This window comes from Balaenoptera musculus, chromosome 1, assembly GCF_009873245.2.
Source record: "Balaenoptera musculus isolate JJ_BM4_2016_0621 chromosome 1, mBalMus1.pri.v3, whole genome shotgun sequence".
Classification (NCBI taxonomy): Eukaryota; Metazoa; Chordata; class Mammalia; order Artiodactyla; family Balaenopteridae; genus Balaenoptera; species Balaenoptera musculus.
This window is the reverse complement of record NC_045785.1, coordinates 150,835,275-150,857,485: the sequence shown is the minus strand read 5'-3', so window position 1 is coordinate 150,857,485 and position 22,211 is coordinate 150,835,275.

The window sequence follows — 22,211 nt, the reverse complement described above, 5'->3', positions numbered from 1 at the left end:
GGCGCCTCAGTCACAAACCACAGAATGGCTCTTACACCAGGCGAGACCAAGACTAGTGGGAAGTGGGAATTTTCTAGCCAGTCAGCTTTTACCCAGGGCTCTGGGGAAAAGTCTCTGAGGAGGAAGATTTAGGACCAAATGGGGGAAATGGAAAGCAACACCTGGATCAGCCAGATGCAGAAAGAACAAGCAAGCCATCCCTGAGTGGAGTTGGGAGGGGCTCCCCACAACAATGGGATGCATAAATTAACACCTCCACTTGGGAGCTATCAGTTCACACCAACATAACACATCAAGGCAGTAAGGCAAGCCAGAGAGCAGACGACATACGACATACGACATACGCCCTGTTTAAGATGATCAGGGGGACGTCCTTGGTGGTGCAGTGGTTAAGAATCTGCCTGCCGGCGCAGGGGACATGAGTTCGAATCCTGGTCCGGGAAGATCCCACATGCTGCAGAGCAACTAAACTCATGCGCCACAACTACTGAGCCTGCGCTCTAGAGCCCGTGAGCCACAACTACTGAAGCCCGCACGCCTAGAGCCTGTGCTGTGCAACAAGATAAGCCACCGCAATGAGAAACCTGTGCACTGCAACGAAGAGTAGCCCCTGCTCACCGCAACTAGAGAAAGCCCACACACAGCAACGAAGACCCAATGCAGCCAAAAATAATATAATTAAAAAAAAATAAAATAGAATTATGGGGACAGGAAAGGCTGCAAGCTGGGTTCTGTCATCAACGCCATAGTAACATTCTTGAGGCAAGGTACCAAGAACCTGTGGGCCTCCATTTCCAGGACAACAGAAATGTTCCAGGCAACACAGGTATAGGACCTAAGTGCTCTAGGTTTAAAACTGTTAGTTCCCTGTGCCTGTGAGAAGTAAGTTATTCTAACTTCACAGGACACTTTATACACACTTCAGATAGGCTTTACATATATTCTCTCATGTGATCCTTAGGATAACACTGTGAAATGGCGATTTCTTTCCATTTTACAGAAGAGGAAACTAAGCTTTACAGAGATCGCAGCTTGTGGAGATGTAGTGGATTAAGCTCGGCAGCACGGTGGTGTCTCCGGCCCCATCTGGTGCTCTTCGCATTGCCTGGTAGTTTCCAACCTTTGCTTTGCAAGCCCTTCACGACGACTCCATGGAGAAGTCTGTGAGATTTTGTGGAGGCTCTTAAAGCAGGTCAGAAACTTTTTAAAGTACCACTCAGTAATGCCTGACTTTGGTACAGCCCTTTGCTTCCAAGTACATTTGATTCCCTCCGCAATCATCAGAAGGTTGCTAGGCCTCACTTTCGCCTGATACTGCAATGATTAAGAAGGATAAATAATACATAGATAGGGCCCTGGGTGCCTTGAAAGCAAGCCTAGCTTCTGTAGGAACCCGAGCTTCGCGGGGCTGTGGTGAGAGAAGTGGGCAAAGCAGAAGGAAGTCTGTTACTGATACTTCGTGCCATCAGGTGATAACGCAACCGTTCATCTTCCTGTTGAAGAGTTTGAAGTGCTCTCACAGTTATGAATGAAATTCTCTCAGATTGGTTTTTTAAAATTCCTTTAAAACACCTAGCTCTTAAATGAGTTATAGTAGCTTCCTGCCTCAGCGACTGCTCCGACACAATGTGCTGTGTGTTCCTTGTGTTTGTGGCTGCCTGTCATATGAGCCCCCTTCCTGTAATGGAGGAATTCCCTGGCATTTGAACTTAAGTAAAAAGCAGGGCCAGTGTCCCACTTTAGAAGGACCAGATACTTACTTTCCCAGCACCTGTTGCAGCTGGGGAGTAGGCATGGGATCTGAGCTTGGTCAGTTGGATATGAGCACCTGGGGTTTTGACTCAGGAAAGAGTAATGCAGAGAAAGAAGCAGAGAAAGAGAGTTTATTCTAGCCAAAGCTAGAATATCTAGTTTCCATGCCAGGGATGGCATGCAATGTCCAGTGCTGGCAGCAAGAAAGGCTTCATCAGACTGGCTCCATGGTATGAGTTTGGCTATGGTTGTGGCTCCCTCCCTCCTCTTTATTTACATGCCCATTTTCAGAGCTTGAGTCTCCAGGAAATCCTATGAACTATCCAACTCCTTCTTCTGGCTTCCCAGGCCCAAACTTTGGAGATGTCTTTGAGTCTTCTTTGTAACCCTATATCCAATCCATCAGGAAATTCTGAAAGTGGCCTCTCTCCTCCACCAGTGCCCCCTGGCCTGAGCCACCATTATCCCTCACCGGTTCCTGCAACAGCCTCTTAACTGGCCTTCCTGCTTTCGCCTTTGTTCCCATACCGTCCTGTCTCCATATAGTAGTCGGTGATCTTTTAAAATCTTAAGTCAGACCCTGTTACTCCTCTGATCAAAACCATCCCACATTTCTGATCTTACTCAAAATAAGTGTCAAAATACTTACTGAGGTCTCCATGATTGGCCCCTTGCTTGCTACCTTTCTAATCTTATCTCCCTTCTCTTCCTCACTTGCTCTGCTTTGGCCACACAAGCCTCCCTGCTTTACTTCAAACTGCTGCGCACACTCCTGATCCCAGACCTTAGCCTTGCCCTTCCCTCTGCATGGAGCACTCCTCCCCAAGATGCCAATGTGACTTGCTGCCTCACTCAGTCAGGTCTCTACTTAAATGTTATTTTATCAGATAGGCCACCTTGACCACCCTATTTAAGATAGCACTCCTTTCCTCTGCCAGATCCCCTCTATTTTTTTTTCTCACATATGAATCATTCCTCTTTATTTTTCTTCTTTAGCACGTGAAATATATTTATGTGTTAGTTTATTGTTTATCTTCCCTACTACAATATAAATTCCTTGAAAATAGGGACTTTCTTTTCTGCTATATCCCCAAGGGCCTAAAAAAAAGTACCTAGCACATAGTGAGCACTCAAGAAATATACATTAAGTAGATGTGTTGACCAAATAAATTCCATTTCTGCTTTTACCAGCTACAGTTGGTTTCTGTTTCTTACAACATAAACTCCCAAGAACCTTATCTGATAGACATAGTGTAACGCCCAGTACTCTGGAGCATCAAATTGATCTTTCGTTTAGTGACCCTGGGCAAACTTACTTAACATCCAGGGAGTCAGTTTCTTTATATGTTGCCCCTCTTTAACATAATTTTACAATTTCTTTAAAAAGTCAAATTTCAAAGCAACAATAGAATAGTGGTTTTTCCAAATTACTTCTTTTTTTTTAAAATAAATTTATTTATTTTATTTATTTATTTTTGACTGCATTGGGTCTTCATTGCTGAGCACGGATTTTCTCTAGTTGCGGCGAGCAGGGGCTACGCTTCATTGCGGTGTGCAAGCCTCTCATTGCAGTGACTCCTCTTGTCGCAGAGCACAGGCTCTAGGTGCACGGGCTTCAGAGTCGTGGCACTTGGACTCTAGAGCACAGGCTCAGTAATTGTGGCTCACGGACTTCGTTGCTCCGCGGCATGTGGGATCTTCCCAGACCAGGACTCGAACCCGTGTCCCCTGCATTGGAAGGCAGATTGTTAACCACTGCGCCACCAGTGGAGCCCCCAAATTACTTCATTCTTTAACTTTTACAATTAGCTAAATATCTTCTTAGAAACGAGTCACTTCTCCTCAAGGTTTTCTTATTCTAATTATTTTTATTTATTTATTTATTTATTTATTTTTTATTTATTTATTTATTTATTTATTTATTTATTTATTTATTTGGCTGTGTTGGGTCTTAGTTGCAGTGTGCAGGATCTTCACCGCAGCGTGCGGGATCTTTCTTTTAGTTGCAGCATGCGGGCTCTTAGTTGCGACATGCAGGATCTAGTTCCCTGACCAGGGATCGAACCTGGGCCCCCTGCACTGGGAGCGTGGAATCTTAACCACTGGAACTCCAGAGAAGTCCCTCAGCTAATTCTTATATATTGCCAATGTCACTTGTCACTATTGCCACCCGTATCACCATCACAATCATCATTAAATAAAAGTAACAATCTAAAATATAGTATAGGATTTGGGATAAATAAACGCTAAGGAAGTTCAGAGCAAGGGAAAGTTCATCATGAATGGGGTTGAGAAATGGGTAGGACTGGAGCTAGGCTTGAATGAAAGATAGAATTAAGGTGATCAGAGGGGAAAGGTGGTCTACAGGCACTTTATACACATGAAACGAGCACTGCAGGTATATGATGAGGGGGTGGAAGAATCAGAATCAAGCAAGGTTTCATAGGGATACCCACAAGCTATACACTAGCTTCTCTTGATTTCTAGGAAAACATTTAGATCTCATAGCTTAAAGCTGTGTCTCAGGCCTTTCTCTAAATTGTACCCATATCTACATCCTCAACCAATCTTGCTTCCTCCATCTTCTTACAATCAAAGACTGTACAAACATTTTTTTAAAGTTCATTTGCGTCATTCATTGACTTCTATAAAATGGCAGTCCTTTTCCTCTTGAACTGCTACCAAACCAAGTTTTTCCCTTCCTATACTTATTATATATTTTAATGTATATACTGGACTTTCCAATTACTCCTGTAAATTTTTATCTTTTAGCCCAACATTAGAGCTTATTACTTAGTATTTGGAATTCTAACTCTCTAGGTCAGTATAGTACAGTTTATGTCACCTGATAGTTTCATATAAGTATTTCTTGTAGGTCTTTATCCAAGTTGTTGAGGAAAATATTGTATAAAGTAAGGCCTGGGCCCTCAGAGATCTCTCACCAAGTTGAAATTGATCTTATCAGTATTTGGGTTTAACTTTTCAATCAACAATAAATAAATTCACCCAACTATTTTTGCAGGGAAGAGATTGAGGTTTGTTTAGTAAACAGAGCAACAGACTGAGATTTCTATGAACATGATTCTGACACAAATTTGCCACTGACTTTGTCAAGTTAACTAACTTCTTTTGACTCATTTGGAAAATGAGAGGGCTACAGTAAACTCATTACCTGTTCCAAAATTTAGGGATTTTATCATCTAGTCCATATTTCCCCATGAAAAGAGACAATATTGTACTATCTCTTTAAGTATCCATTTTCTCTCTCAAAGGCGGAGCAATAATATTTCTCTTTGGCCTAATTAATGGCATTTCAGCAAAAGTGAGTCTCACAATATTCCCAAGGATAGTCTAATTTCAATTCATTCTAAAAAACTTTGTTGAGTGCATGCATACTGTGCCAGGCATTGTACTAAGGGGCTTCTAAAAGAAATCACCAACAGTAAAAAACAAAGTTAATTACCAAATAAACCCTGCATTCCCAAATTGCCTCCTGCTCATTGATTTTGGATCTGTGCAGAACTATGGAAGTGTGTCTCAGACTCCTTTCCATTGACACTAGCCATTGTAGTTTCCACAGCATCAATCTTTACTCATTTCATTAAAAGAACTGTATCTTGTCCTTGAATTCTCTGAGATATTCTCTCATTCCCTCAGCGGCCTTATGCAGTTAATCATTTCCTTCATTCTATTTTTCCAGTGTTCCTTCTGGGACCTTTAGGGAAATGGGAATTATATCAGTTAGGATTTGATTAGGGATGAAGACCACTAGGAGTGACATAGAATAAAGGATTTATTATGGGGATTGGGTCTTTTACAATCCTGGGAGCCAGGTAAGCAGTCTACGTAAATCTGTTGCTCCTGCATCCAGTGCTGGGCCTGAAGTCAGCAAGGCCAGCAGTTGGAAAGGGGAGATAGACTGGATGTGGGAGACACAAAGGACCAAATGCAACCTGTGAGGACAAAATAGAACTGTGTGTGGGTCTTTCTCACTCCTACTCTAAAAGCTGGTTTTCCTTAGCATACAGGAAAATTTCCTGTACATGCACATGGCCCAGAATTTGGAGAGAATGAAGGAGGATATCCAGTGGGAGATGTAGCTTGCATCAAACCAACAAAATAAGCCAGTAGATAATTGATGATGTGTGAACTGCATAACCGCTTAAACCCTACACTGACCTTCAGAGCACAAAATTGGCTATTACTTCACTTCTACTTTCAAAATCTCATGCAAACTTCTCTTGTGGACAATTCTAACCAAGAACCTTGCAGAGAAGGAAGGAAATTATGGGAAATGTAGTTCTAGCTTAGCTACTGTTGACACAGTACAAAGCCATCATAAGAATCAAAACACAGCTGGACAGCTCTTACAAACTTTTTCTCTTTTATTGTTCAGAATCTTTTGAAGTATTCATTCCCAAATTCCCTGCTGCTGTACTTGTTTCTGTTATCATGCTAGGGGGAAAAAAATGAAACCTACAGAAAAAAAAGACTTCAAAAATTTTTACAGAGGAAATTCTAAAACTTATTTTAAAACATAAAATAAAACTAAATTAAAAAAATACTCTATGTTTATAGATGGGAAGCCTCAATATTAAAGTTAATAAGAAAGTAAGTTAGGGGCAGTGGTCCCCAACCGTTTTGGCACCAGGGGCCGGTTTTGTGGAAGACAATTTTTCCACGGACGGGGGTTGAGGGGGGATGGTTCAGGCAGTAACACGAGCGATGGGGACCGCTGCGGAGCGGCAGATGAAGCTTCGCCTGCTCGTCCGCCACTCACCTCCTGCTGTGCGGCTCGGTTCCTAACAGGCCACGGACCAGTACCGGTCCGCGGCCCAGGGGTTGGGGACCCCTGGTTAGGAGATTTCCCTAGCGGACCAGAGGTTAAGACTCTGCGTTCCCAATGCAGGGGGCGCGGGTTTTATCTCTGGTGGGAGAACTAAGATCCCACATGCTGCACGTCTCAGCCAAAAAAAAAAAAAAGGAAGTAAGTTAGGACCAAATTAATCTAAAAAGTTGATAAGATTCCAGACAAGGGCTTTCCTGGTGGTGCTGTGGTTAAGAATCTGCCTGCCAGTGCAGAGGACACGGGTTCGAGCCCTGGTCCGGGAAGATCCCACATGCCGCAGAGCAACTAAGCCTGTGCACCCCAACTACTGAGCCTGCGCTCTAGAGCCCGTGAGCCACAACTACAGAGCCCGTGAGCCACAACTTCTGAGCCCATGCACCTAGAGCCAGTGCTCCACAACAAGAGAAGCCACCGCGGTGAGAAGCCCGCGCACCACAACACTGCTCACCGTGCGCAGCAAGGAAGACCCAATGCAGCCATAAATAAATAAATAAATAAATAAATAAAATTTATTTAAAAAAAAAAAAGATTCTAGACAAAAATCCCAAAAGACTTGTTTTGTAGAACTTATGCTTCACATAAAAGATTAAAAGGTCAAGAATAGCCAGGAGTATCAAAACCTATAGGTGGTTGCCAGAGGTGGGGGTTTGGGGGAAGTGGGAAAAATGGGTGGAGGGGGTCAAAGGGTGTAAACTTCCAGTTATAAAATAAATGTCATGGGGATGTTAAAAAAAAGACCTATAATAAGGACATGATATTGAACACCATGGTGATAGTATAGGGATTGTCAAGGCTGCCAGTGAAGCAGAATAAAGAGGTAGGTGCATATACATAAAATGTGATCAATGTGACACCACAAATTGTGTAGCAAAAAATTAATTATTGAAAAATTAATATTAGAATAATCAATAATCCACAACTGAAAAAAGTATAATAGATCCCTGTTTTATATCATGTACAGAAAGAAAAATCCAGGTAGATCAAGACCTAAATGCAAAAAGCAAAATTTTAACATTTTTAGAAGAGAATTGGAGAATTCTCCAATTCTCATTGGAGAACTTTTTTATACTTTGGATGGAAACCTTACGGAAAAAAACCAATAATTTTGAAAGTATTATAATGTAAAAATTCTGTACAACAAGACACCATAAAGCAAAAAGCAAGCCAAAGGCTAAGGGAATATAATTGCAATAAACGTAATTGACATGGGTTAACATTTAGAATATGTAAAGAACCCCTACAACACAATAAGAAAATGAAGAACAGCTTAACAGAAAAATGAGCAAAAGATATGAGCAAGCAATTTGCAAAAGAGAAAATGTAACAGGCAAGAGCCAAATCTGACTACATGTTGGATCTGTTTCTTTAACTTTTGCTTCCCGTTACTTCTGTTCATTAAAAGGGTACTGTCTCTACATAATGGCCTGCCTCGAGGAACCCTGCCCCTATGCCTGAATGTTAAACCAAAGTGCCTTTGTTCAGGGAAACATCTGGACCCTGTCCACCTGTGGATGGCTGCAAGAAAGAATAATTAACACATCCCCTCCACGAGGCTGACCATTCCAGGGGATATTTGCCACTAGTCTGCCATCTTCTCAGTCTGCTGGTTTTCTGAATAAACTCGTATTCCTTGCCTCAACACCTTTTCTCTGATTCATTGGCCTGTCATGTGGCAAGCAGAGCGAGTTTGGACTTGGTAACAAAAACACAAGAAAAGAAACTCAATCTCTCTACTGTGAGAAATGCACATTAAAATAACAGATCACTCATATTCATCGGATTAAAAAAATAAGCCATTTTAAAGTGTACAAAAACAACTAGTGGTGAGGATGTGAAGAACTAGGACCTTACACACTGCTAACATCTCTATTCCTAGGTATAAACAATCTACTCTAGAAAACCCTTTGTGTATGTACAATGAGAAATGTATAAGAATATTCATTGCGACATTGATGTAACATTGAAAATTGCTAATGATATAAATGTCCATTAATAGGTCACCAAATAAATATAAATTGAGGTATATTCATTCAATAAAAAATATTCAATAGTTAAAATTAATGTATTAGAGTTACATATACCAACATGAATAATATATAAAAAATAATCTGGAATAGAAAAACAATTTGCAGAATTATATATTTATAGTGTGACACCATTTAAATGAAGTTTAGACATAGGCAATAGTAAATGTATAAAGGCATGCAGGAAAACGATATATACTAACATAACGGACACCCCTGGGGAGAAAGAGAAAGGGATTATATCATAAAGAGTACAAAGTGGGTTCAACTATATACATTAATGTTTAATTTCTTTTTAAAAAAATCTGAAGCAAACATGGCCAAATGTTAAGATTTGAGAACCTGGGTGATGGATACCTTGCTTTTAAATTAGTCACTATATTTCCTGTTTGCCTGAAATAGTTTGTAATTTAAGTGGAAGAAAAGAAGACAAGAAGTTTGTAATTTAAGTAGAAGGAAAGAAGACGAGCAATTCCAATAGGGGCCCCCCATCTCCTACTCAATGCCACAATTTTGCTGCTGTGCCTTCTTCACAGTAGATCACCATGGTAGAATGAAAAGGGAAAAGTCCTGGTTTTCATAGATTTGAGTTCTGGTCCTAACTTGGTTCCTTTTGAGTTGCGTGAATTAACTCAAGCCACACAATTCATAAAGTACAGAGCTAGGATTATTTGAATTAGTATTGAGTTGGTTTCCTTTCTGTAAAATAGAAAAAAAGTAAACCCAGTTTTCAAAGTGGTTGTGAAGATTACCTGAAACAGCTTATCTAAGATAACTCACAGAGTGCCTGTCTTACAGACATATGATAAACAAATGCAGAGTGAATGAGTGATTTCCTTCACCTATTTCTGACTTCCTGCCCTTCTATTCCCACTCTTAGTGCCCTATCCTCAGACTGATTTGCTGAAAGGCATGAATTTTCTTGGTTTTCTCATAAACCTTCAAATTTTTCCTGTCACTCCTAAAAGGTAAGGGCAGTTTCTTTTTCACATTCTGTAGATGAGGAAACTAAAGCCCATAAAAATGAAGGAATTAGACAAATATGCTATTTAGGAGAGTAGCTGGCACTGAATCTCCTGATTCTTGGCCTGCTGTTCCAAACATTCTGCCATAATATTAACAAAACAAAAACAAAAGTAAAAAAACAAAGCAAAATCAAAAACCTTAGGACTTCCTAAAAGATGACAAAGAGTAACTGTGCCCAGACCCTAAACTTCCCATACTCTTTTTTTTTTTTAAACTATTTATTTATTTATTTTTGGCTGCGTTGGGTCGTCATTGCTGCACGTAACTTTCTTTAGTTGCGGCGAACAGGGGCTACTCTTTGTTGTGGTGCGTGGGCTTCTCATTGCGGTAGCTTTTCTTGTTGCAGAGCGCAGGCTGTAGGCACGCGGGCTCAGTAGTTGTGGCTCGTGGGCTCTAGAGCACAGGCTCAGTAGTTGTGGTGCATGGGCTTAGTTGCTCCAAGAAATGTGGGATCTTCCTGGACCAGGGCTCGAACCCATGTCCCCTGCACTTGCAGGCAGATTCTTAAGCACTGTGCCACCAGTGCTTAAGAAGTCCCCATACTCTTTAAGTTTCAAAAACAAATCACTGAAACAGTGAAATTTCAATATCAACAATAAGACTCAAAAAATTAAACTCAAGGCAGAAGTACACACAGAAGTTAATACCAGGCCTATAAAAATAGTAATACCACGTTAGCTCACAGTTAACCCAACCATTGAAATGGCTGAGCCATAAGAAACACAAAAATATGTTAGAGAGGAGCTGAAAATTAATTCCTGAAGAAGATGCAACGGAATATCCAGTCTAGAGAATTCTCATATGTATGTACCAAGCAACACCTGGTCAGATTTTCACATTATCAAGTAAGATAATTGTGTAAAACAGTGAAAAGCAAAATGGACTCAACAGGAAAAAGTCAAATCAGTGAAATGAAAAATAATTTAGAGAAATATATTAGGAAATAAAAAGTATAAGTAGATTTTAAAATAAAATGAAAGAGGAAGGTAAAACCAAATTTTGAATAATAGAAGTCTCAAAGAATACAGAAAAACCATCACAGGTGTGATCAATAAATGTATAAAAGAATATTTTTTCACCCAAAAAAAGACCCGAGATTGGACACAAAAAAGTTCAGAGGAAATCAAAATTAACTAGCAGAGACCAAGACCATGGCTTTGGAAAAAGAAATTAAAAAATGAAATAGGGCTTCCCTATTAAGAATCCACCTGCCCCACTGGGTACCAAGTTTAGTTAGTCTGGAGGCTCTGGGCAGGTCGAGCCTGGTCATAAAAAGGGGTGGGGAGAGCACTGGAGGCCTGAAGTCATGCTTCCTTAGCCCGAGGAAGCATAGGCTCAGATCCCAGATGGGCTGTTTAGACAAGGCCTCCAACAACCAGAGTGCAGTGAACTGAAGTGAGACCAGATTGTGTGTGTGTGTGTGTGTGTGTGTGTGTGTGGTGGTCGTAGCCTTAAAGGTGATATGGATTCCTGTTCTAGAGTCTAGAAGGTCTTGGATTCCTGGCACCTGTGAGTTGTTCCAAATTTAACAGTGCAATTTAGGTAGAGCTTAGGGCCAAGCCTAGAGTAGAAGCTTTCTTACCTGACAGCACTGGGAGCTGGGTCCTTAGGTCACTGGTCAATTGAGAAATGACGTTAAAGAGCAAAATCGTTGTCACTTAAAAATTACACATTTGTATCCAATTTTTTAATTTAGAAGCTTCTTTTTTTAATTATTGTGGTAAGAACACTTAACATGAGGTCGACCCTCTTAAATTAAAAAAAAAAGAATCCACCTGCCAATGCGGGGGACAAGGGTTCAAGCCCTGGTCCGGGAAGATCCCACATGCTGCAGAGCAACTAAGTTGATAAACCACAACTACTGAGCCCACGTGCCTAGAGCCCGTGCTCCGCAACAAGAGAAGCCATCGCAATGAGAAGCTCATGTGCCACAATGAAGAGTAGCCCCTGTTCCCCACAACTAGAGAAAGCCCGCGCACAGCAACGAAGACACAATACAGTGAAAAATAAATAAATAAATAAATAAAATTTATCAAAAAAAAAAAAAAAAAAAAAGAAATAATTCTAAGCCTTCCAACCTGAAAAGAAAAGCAGGCTATATGCAAATTAGAGCAGCGTTATATTTTGCCATTAAAACAAAACTGAAGGAATCAGAGGGGAAAAAAGACATTTATTTCAAATATAAGTTTCATTTGTAAATAAATGGACAAGGAAAGCAATATTAGTTTGGCAAAGTGCTGATAAAATCTAGGAAGCCTTTTGTATTTGGTGTCTTTAAAAGTACCAAAAGCTTTGAAAGCTACTGTTTGAAGAAAAGTGATTTTGAGGAAAAGTGATGTATTACGTGTCAAATTGGCTAGGCTATAACCCTGTTATTCAATCAAACACTAAACATTCAATATAACCCTGTTATTCAATCAAACACTAAAAAGGTATTGCTATGAAGGTATTTTGTAGATGTGACTAACATTTATAGTCAGTTAACTTTAAGTAAAGGAGGTTATTCTAAATAATCTGGGTAGGTCTGATTCAATCAGTTGAAAGCTCGTAAGAGCAGAACTCAGAAGAAATTCCACTCGTGGACTGAACCTTCACTTAGCTCAGCAAGGAATTTCAGCCTGGCCTTCCTGATGGCCTACCCTATGGATTTCAGACTTTTCAAGCCAGTCCCCACAATTGCAAAAGCCAATCCCTTGCAATGAATCTATTAATATCTATCTCCTACTGGTTCTCTTTCTCTGGTGGAAGCTTGACTGACACAGTGATATTAACTATGGTTGTTGGTAAGTATCTTCATTGATATAACATTAGGAAGAAATATCAAAGAGAGGTTGATTTTAGGAATTATAAAACCTCATAGTAAATTAATAAAGAATGAGAAACTATGAGGAAATTATAAGACAAAGAAGCTAAATGTACTAAACTGCTCATCTTATAATTTGGTAGCCAAATTCTTATTTTTATTAGACGGTTATAAGTAAGTAAACATAGAGTTAAGGATGTTTCTGGACATAAGATATTCACCAGTAGAATTAAAAATAGGGTGCTTGAGCCAGCCAGCCTCCAAGATAGCTCCCAATATCCCTGCCTCCTGGTATTTACATTCTTGTGTTGTTCTTTCCCACACTGCACTAGTGTTGGTCTGTATGACCAATAGAATATAGCAAAAGTGATAGTATGTCATTGGGGAAATTAGGTTATAAAAGATATTGTGGCTTCTACCTTGATTCCTCCCTCTCTCTGGATCATTTGCTCTGGGGAAAGCCAGCTGCCATGTCACAAACAGTCCTGTGAAAAAGTCCATGTGGTAAGGAACAAGGCCTCCAACTACCAAGCCATCAAGGTCTTTTTTTTTTTTTTTTGGCTGCATTGGGTCTTCATTACCGCACACGGGCTTTCTCCAGTTGCAACGAGCAGGGGCTACTCTTCGTTGTGGTGCGTGGGCTTCTCATTGCAGTGGCTTCTCTTGCTGCAGAGCACAGGCTCTAGGCGCACGGGCCTCAGTAATTGTGGCACGAGGGCTCAGTAGTTGTGGTTCGTGGGCTGTAGAGAGCAGGCTCAGTAGTTGTGACTTATGGGCTTAGTTGCTCCATGGCATGTGGGATTTCCTGGACCAGATCTCGAACCCGTGTCCCCTGCATTGGCAAGTGGATTCTTAACCACTGCGCCACCAGGGAAGCCCCACCAAGGCCTTTTGACAACAGCCACTGAGTGAACTTAGAAGCAAACTTGCAGCTTCTGCCCCTCCCTGCATCAAGCCTTCAAAAGACTGAAGCAACAGTAGACTGCAGCCTCCTGACACACCCTATGTAAGAAATACCCAGCTAGACCACTTCCAGATTCCTGACTTTTAGAAATTGGGTGTGATAATAAATGTTTGTTATTCAAGCTGCTAAATTTATCTTACAAATTGATTTAAAAGACAAAAGGAAACAAACTAAAACCTATAGAAAAGGCAGAACTGAAGAAACAAGAATAAAAGTTAGGAGACATAAAATAGAAAGTAAGATAAGCCAAGCATAACAATTAAAATTATTCTAAACAGTCGAAATCCTGCATTAGAAGGTAAAACAGCATAAATTGTTCAGAAATTAATTAAATAATATGTTATTACTATAGATACTTAATAGCCAAAAGGTCTAGGAAGGCTAAATATCAGAGAATGGGCAAAGATAAACTAAACTAAAATGGGCAAAGATAAAAAAAGGAAAGCAATGATAGCAATATTCATATCAGATAGAGTAGAACTTAGGGCAAAAAAAGCACTTAAGGCCAGTGGAGTTATTGCATATGAGAAAAGGTAGTCAATAATGAAAATATAATAATAAGGAATTGATACGGATCAACATAGCATCTAAATATAAAATGCAGAGTGATAGACTTGTAATGAGAAAATAATAAAAACACAATTATAGTGGGAGATTTTAATACTTAAATAGCAATAACAGATTAAGCAGATAATATATAAAGGCATGGAAGATCTAAAATATTCATAATGAAGAATATTATTTCAGATTTTATATTCTACAATAATGGCTACACATGTTCATGTATAAAAATTGAGCATCCTGGGTCATGGAGAAAGTTTTCATTAAAGGCAATAAAGGAAAACATTTTATGGGCTATATTTTCTGTCCACAATTGAACAGTAGCAGCATATGTGTTTTCTTATAAATAGCCCCCAATCACCTGTAAATCAAACAAGTATCCAAGGCTATAAAATTGTATGGCAAATATTAGTGATTTTTATTAGTTAGCTACTTTTTTAAAAATAAGGAAAATGCCAACCTATCTAAATCTTTGTGCTAAGTCAAAGCAGTCAAAGCAGTATTTGAAGGAAAATGTAGACTTTTAAATATTTTATTGTTTCTTGAGAGAGAAAAAAAAGATTGTATAAAAAGCAACAACAAACTCCCCAAAGGTAAATAGAAGCATGGGAATAATTAAAACCAAAATAAAATTAATTAGAAAATAAAAACAATGTCATTATGTAAACATCATGAAATAGACAAGCCTCTGACAAATCTAATCAAGGAGAGAGAACATAAACATAAAATATTAGGAACAAGGAGGTAATATACAAACATGCCAAATTTTTCCCTGTCCTAAAGAAGAAACTCTTTCTTTTACTGTAGTTCTCTTTCTCTCTTCTTTTGAAAGACCCTCTCAAAATCAAACAATTTTTTGGAAATAGTGTATGCTTTCTGATTACAAAAGTAATACAAGACTTATATTTCTGGTAGTTTAACAGACTAGGCACTAGAGGACTAAACCACCTGTTAAAATCAACTAAAGTTACTACATTTTTTAAAGTCTCAAATGTAATTTAAATTTCAAATTTCTTGTAATTTAAAACTTTTATACTTACTGAGGGAGATCTTTAGACTTTGTCATCTATTTTTATCACATATTACTCTTGGGCATACATAAACAGTAAAATATAAGTGAAAGAAGTCACTTAAGTTATGCCTAAAATTTTCCATTTAATCTTACTTTTCTACACAATCAATGCTCTGTGACATCAAGAACCTTGGTGATATATTATTTCATAAAATAATTCTTAAAAGAATGAAAAACCATTGATGCTGGGCTCTTAAGCCTGACTTTGAATTATGCAGTACTAACTTACTTTTGACTTACGTTTCAGGAATGTTGCTAAATATGTGTGGTTCACTATGAGGACAGCTTCTCTCCACAGACATTTGATCCCTAGGGGTTAAAATATGCTCCACTATCAGCCTCAAAATTTTCTTCTAAGTCAAGGGTGTTCATCCTGCAAGTTTTGATGCTTCACTTTTGATATTCATACATGCATAAAAAATGTGTTTATCTATGTTATGCCTGACCCTGGCTGACCATGATTGTAGTATGCCATTAATTTAAGATGCATGCTAATTTCAGAGATTTTAAAATGTTAAAGAATGTGTATTTTGAATAATGAAATATGATAAAGTGGGATGAAGTGAAATACGGAAATATCTAGCGAAAGTGGAAGAGCTTAAGATTCAATTTATATAGCGTTGCATGGCATGCAAGTTAGAAGTCAAAGCCCAGGAGCATCTAAAATAGGGAAACTCCTTTTAGGAGATACTTCTCCTAACCACCACCTCCACCCAGTAAAGCCGAGTCCTCAAAGTGTTACACTCTCAGTGTCAGGCAAATTACGAATCATCCATTTCCCTACCACAACTATCATCACCAAGAGACTACAACAAAAATTGCTCATCTCAAAAGTTTGTGCAAGTTGGGAAGAAGAGGAGCTTATATCCCCTAAGAATCTGTAACCACAAGCCAACTTTAGTGCAAGTTTGCAGCCCAAACACCTACAACCTGGACAGTTAAAAAACCTAAAGCCAAGTAATAGGTTTAAAGTAGTCCTAGTACAATGATGCCCTCAGGTGCCCAAAAGAAGCAAAAGCAAATCCCTCTGAAGGAACTCATCCTCCTCTCAGGTTTTAAAAACTTCCCAAAGAAAATGTTTTTTTAAAAAATCACTTCATAGTAAAACAACAATAACAAAACAAAACAAAAAACAAATCACAGGGCTTCCCTGGTGGTGCAGTGGTTGAGAATCTGCCTGCCAATGCAGGGGACATGGGTTCGAGCCCTGGTCTGGGAAGATCCCACATGCCGCGGAGCAACTGGGCCCGTGTGCCACAATTACTGAGCCAGTGCGTCTGGAGCCTGTGCTCCGCAAGAAGAGAGGCCGTGATAGTGAGAGGCCCGCGCACCGCGATGAAGAGTGGCCCCCGCTTGCCACAGCTAGAGAAAGCCCTCGCACAGAAACGAAGACCCAACACAGCCATAAGTAAATTAAAAAATTTAAAAAAACAAAAAAACAAAAAAAAAACAAAAAAAAACACAACTTTCTTTCCTTTAAAAAAAAAAAAGGGCTTCCCTGGTGGTGCAGTGGTTGAGAATCTGCCTGCCAATGCAGGGGACACGGGTTCGAGCCCTGGTCTGGGAGGATCCCACATGCCACGGAGCAACTAGGCCCGTGAGCCACAGCTGCTGAGCCTGCGCGTCTGGAGCCTGTGCTCCGCAACGGGAGAGGCCACGATGGTGAGGGGCCCGCGCACCGCGATGAAGAGTGGCCCATGCTCGCCGCAACTGGAGAGGGCCCTCGCACAGAAACGAAGACCCAACACAGCCAAAAATTTAAAAAAAAAAAAAAAAACTGTAAAAAAAAAACAAAAAACAAAAAACAAAAAACACAAAACCATCAGGAAACAAAGTACCATGAGCAAGAGCCAGCAGAAATGACAGAAAAATCAGAACTGCAAAGACATCAGATGTTGGAATTACCAGACACCAAATAGGAAAATTAAAAAGTATATTTATAAATTTCTAGAAATAAAAGAGAAAGTTGAAAAAAGTTAAAAGCCAACATATATGAAAAGAAACCAAAAATAACTAAAAAAATAATAATAATATGTAAATTAAAAAATTTCTGGATGGGTTTAAATTTTCTGGATGTATCTTTAGACACAGCCAAAAATAGTAGACTAGAAGATAGTTCTGAAAAAATTATACAGAACAAAGAGAAAAAGATGATAAATATGAAAAAGATAATGGAGGATATAGTGTAAGGATCTAACAAATGGCTATTCAAATCTCCAGAAGGAGGAAAGAGAGAAAATGGGGCAGAAGAAATAATTGAAGAAATAATGGCTAACAATGTTTTAGAACTAAAGAAAGAAAACAATTCATAGATCCAAGAAATCCAGGGAATGCCAAGTAGAGCAAATAAAAAGAAAGTTATACCCAGACCTACAACAGGGAAACTACAGAATGAAAAAAAAATAAACAAAAGTTACTTGAGGCAGCCATTAAAAAAGAGAGATTACTCTCACATGTATCATAATTAGAATGACATATGACTTATCAACAGCAACAATGGAAGCTAGTGAAGCTAGAAGACAGTGAAATAATATTTTTTAAATGTTTAATGTGCTGAAAGGGATAACTGTCAACCTGAAATTCTATGACCAGTGAAAATATCTTTTAAAAATGAAGGCTAAATAAAGACATTTTTCAAACAAAAACAGAAAGTTTGCCACCAAATATCTTCATTAAAGGAAATTCTAGAATGTGTACTTTAGGCAGAAAGTGATCACAGATGGATGGTGTAAGATGAAAGAATATATTAATAATAAAGAACAAAATAGTAAATACATAGATAAATTCAAACACTGGCCACATAAAACTATAATAATAACAATGCCTTATGAAATTTTAAAAAATGAGATTAAAATTAAAATACATGACAATATTAGCATATAAATTCAGAAGGAAATGGTTGGAGTGGGAATATTCTAAGTTCTTTTTTTTTTTTAAACTTGGCCTTGTTTTTTTGGGGGGTGGGTGTGGCTGCATTGGGTCTTCATTGTTGGTGTGGGCTTTCTCTAGTTTCAACAAGCAGGGGCTACTCTTCATTACAGTGTGCAGGCTTCTCATTGCAGTGGCTTCTCTTGTTGTGGAGCACGGGCTCTAGGTGCACGGGATTCAGTAGTTGTGGCATGCAGGCTCAGTAGTTGTGGCTCACAGGCTCCAGTAATTGTGCCACATGGGCTTAGTAGTTGTGGCTCCCAGGCTCTAGAGTGCAGGCTCAATTGTTGTGGCGCATGGGCTTAGTTGCTCCGTGGCATGTGGGATCTTCCCAGACCAGGGTTCAAACCCATGTCCCCTGCATTGGCAGGCGGATTCTTAACCACTGCGCCACCAGGGAAGCCCCTCTAAGTTCTTTTGTACTGTCGGAGAGGAGGTTAAAGATTCTGATTCACTATAAATTTTCCATTTATCTCTTCATATTACCTTCCTTTAAATTCTTGAGTATATTTAAAATAACTTTAAAATTCTGTGCTACTAATTCCATCATCCCTGTTATTTCTGATTCTGTTTCTATTAATCAGCTTCTCCTGGTATGGGTCACATTTTCCTTCTTCTTTGCATACTATTTTTTAATTGAATGCTGGACATAGTGAATGTTTCAATGTTGAGCAATGGATTTTGTTGCCTTCTTTTAAAGAGTGCTGAATTTTCTTTTAGCTGACAGTCAAATTTCTGGATCCTTTCAAGATTTGTTTTCAAGCCTCATTAGAGTGGGTCTACAGTAACCACTACTTTAGGACTAGTTTATTCCTACTAGTAAGGCTTGATCTTTCTGGAGTCTCTACTAAATGCCCCAGGTATTTAAAAAGTTCTTTCCTGTCTGGCTGGTTAAAATTCAAATGTCTCTCAACTTCATGTATTCTCTGGAATTTTTCACCTTATTGCCCCTCATTAGTCCTTTGCCCAGCATCAAGGAGTTTTTTTGTTTTTATTTTTTAATTTTTTTTTGGCTGCGTTGGGTCTTCGTTGCTGCGTGCAGGCTTTCTCTAGTTGTGGCGAGCAGGGTCTACTCTTCGTTGCGGTGTGTGGGCTTCTCACTGTGGTGTCTTCTCTTGTTGCGGAGCACGGGCTCTAGGTGCACGGGCTTCAGTAGTTGTGGCATGTGGGCTCAGTAGTTGTAGCTCACGGGCTCTAGAACGCAGGCTCAGTAGTTGTGGCACACGGGCTTAGTTGCTCCATGGCATGTGGGATCTTCCCGGACCAGGGCTCGAACCCGTGTCCCCTGCATTGGCAGGCGGATTCTTAACCACTGAGCCACCAGGGAAGTCCCTATTTCTCTACTCCTTAAATCTAGGTTGGCCATGTTATTTGCTTTGGACTTTAGCAAACAAGAGATAAGTGGAAAAATGAAGTTTTGTGTAGTGGAACTTATTTGCTTCATGCTCTTCAAACTTCAAACTGCCACTGAAAGAAGTCTGAGTAAGATAATGGCTGACAAGAGACATGTGACACTGTCAACAGTCACCCCTATTGGTCTGGCCAACAGTCTGCCAACCACCAGACACATGAGTGAAGTCATCCTAGATCATCCAACTGCCAACCAATCTGCTAAATGGCCACAGATTCAGAGATCCACCTAGACCAGAGCACTCCCCAGATGGTCCAGGAATTGTGAGCCAAACAAATGATTGTTGTTTTAAGCTACCATTTGTTTTTGTTTGTTTTTTGTAAAGGAGAGAAAGATCGTTGTACAGCAAGAGCTAATTATATATAAACTTCAAAGACTAGAAGTAAAAACTAGAATGAGAGAAAAAAAATTATACAAGAAAAGTACAGGACAAAAACAAATAAAAAACAAGACAAAAAAAAGCACAAAATGACAGAAACAAAATTTTAATTATAAGTGTAATAACTATAGTGACTACAAAAAAACGCAAGTGAACTAAAAGGTACAGCTAAGACAAAGATTGACAGATGGTATTTTTTTTTTTTTTTTTTTTTTCCCCGCTGCTGTGCAGCATGCAAGATCTTAGTTTCCCAACCAGGGATCAAACCAGTACCCACTGCAGTGGAAGTGTGGAGTCCTAACCACTGGACTGCCAGGGAATTACCCAGACTGAATTTTTTTAAAAGATAACTATATGCTATTTCCTTGAGACACACCTAAAATAAGATGTTTAGGTCACAATTAAAAAGAGGAAATTAACAAGTACACTTTTAAAAATAACTCATGAGTAAAAATAAATCATAATTAGAAAAATATTTAAAAGAACACTAGCATGAAGACTATATCAAAACTTGTGGTATACAACTAACAAAGTATTTAGACTAAACTTTATAGTTTTAAGTGCTTATTAAAGAAATGAAAAAGCTAACAGTGAGTTAGACACTAACTTTGGAAAAAGAAGACCAACAGAGAACAGAAGGAAGAAAGGAAGAAAATAACAAACATCAGAATGGAAATCCATGAAATGTAATATAACACATAATAAAGAGAAAAAACAAAATCAAAATTGTTGATGAAACTGACAAACTGCTGATGAAATTGATCAAGAAAAAGGAATGGTGGCAGAAATAATCAGCAATATGAATAAAATAGTATATAACTATAAATGCTACAAATATTAAAATATAGCATAAACAATTTAATGCCAACAAGTTTTAAGAGTTTGATGAAATGGACAAACTCCTAGAAAATATAATTCCTGGACTTTTCTTTGTTAGGGGATTTTAAACTACTGACACTCTCTTTGGTGATTATAAGATCATGTAAGCATTCTACTTCTTGAGTCAGTTTTGGTAAATTACATTTTCTACAAGTTTGTCCATTACCAAAGAATTTATTCCTTAATTTATAAAAAGTTTCTAAGAATCATTGAAAAAAATAAAATCAATAGAAAATCAATCAAAGAATATGAACAGGCAATTCACAGAAGAAATATAAACATACAATAAAGTACAAAGTATACTGTACTGATAATTCTTGATAAATGGCAAAGCATAATGCAAATAATGGATGTTGTTAACACATTACTATTTATGACACCACAAGTATTCTTTTCTCATTTAATATAGGTAAAACCTCTACTCATTCGTCTATCTCTCTTCCAGGTTTGTTTCCTTTTTTTTTTTTTTTCGCTAGCTCTCTGCCTGTCTCTTATTCCATCCTTAGCCTTCTCAATCCATGTTTTTTCACATAGGGTGTTCACCACTTTCCATGGTTTCTACTATGCCTATTGAAATTATACTTGTTCTTCAATAATAATAGCTACTACTTACAGTGCTTACTTAGTATTTTACCTTTATTAATCATATTGATGAGGAAACTGGGGCACAGGGCTCTTAAGTAACATGCCCAAGAGACATAACTAGTAGAACTCAGTTTTTTTCTTCCAATTTTATTGAGATAAAATTGACATATAGCACTGTATAAGTTTAGGGTGTACAGCATAATGATTTGACTTAACATATATCATTTGACTTAATGATTGTCACAAAAAGTTTAGTAAGCATCCATCATCTCAAATAAATATAACATTAAAGAATAGAAAAAATATTTTTCCTTATGATGAGAACTTAGGATTTATTCTTTTAACAGCTTTCATATATAACATACAGCAGTATTAGTTATATTTATCATGTTGTTCATTACATCCCAAGTACTTATATATCTATATCTGGAAGTAGGTACCTTTTGACTGCCTTTATTCAATTCCCCTCCCCCCACCTCCTAATTCTGATCATCACAAATCTGATCTCTTTTTCTGTGAGTTTGTTTGTTTGTTTTTGAAGTATGATTGACATACAACTCTGTTAGTTGCTCTTACACATCATAGTGATTAGCTATTTCTATGCATTTCAAAATAATCCCCACAATAAGTCTACCTATGTCACCATACAAAGATATTACATAGTTATTAACTATATTCCCCACACTATCTATTTCATACCTGTGAATATTTGTTTTGCAACTGGAGGTTTGTACCTCTTAATCTCCCTCACCTATTTCTCTTCTTCTCTCATCCCCCTACCCTATGGCATCCGCACATTGTTCTCTGTATCTATAACTCTGTTTCCATTTTGCTTTGTTTGTTAATTTGTTTTTTAGATTCCACACTTACGTGAAGTCATACAGTATTTGCCTTTCTCTGTCTGACTTATTTCACATAGTATACCTTCTGGGTCCATCCATGTTGTTGCAAAATAGCAAGATTTCATTCTTTTTTTTA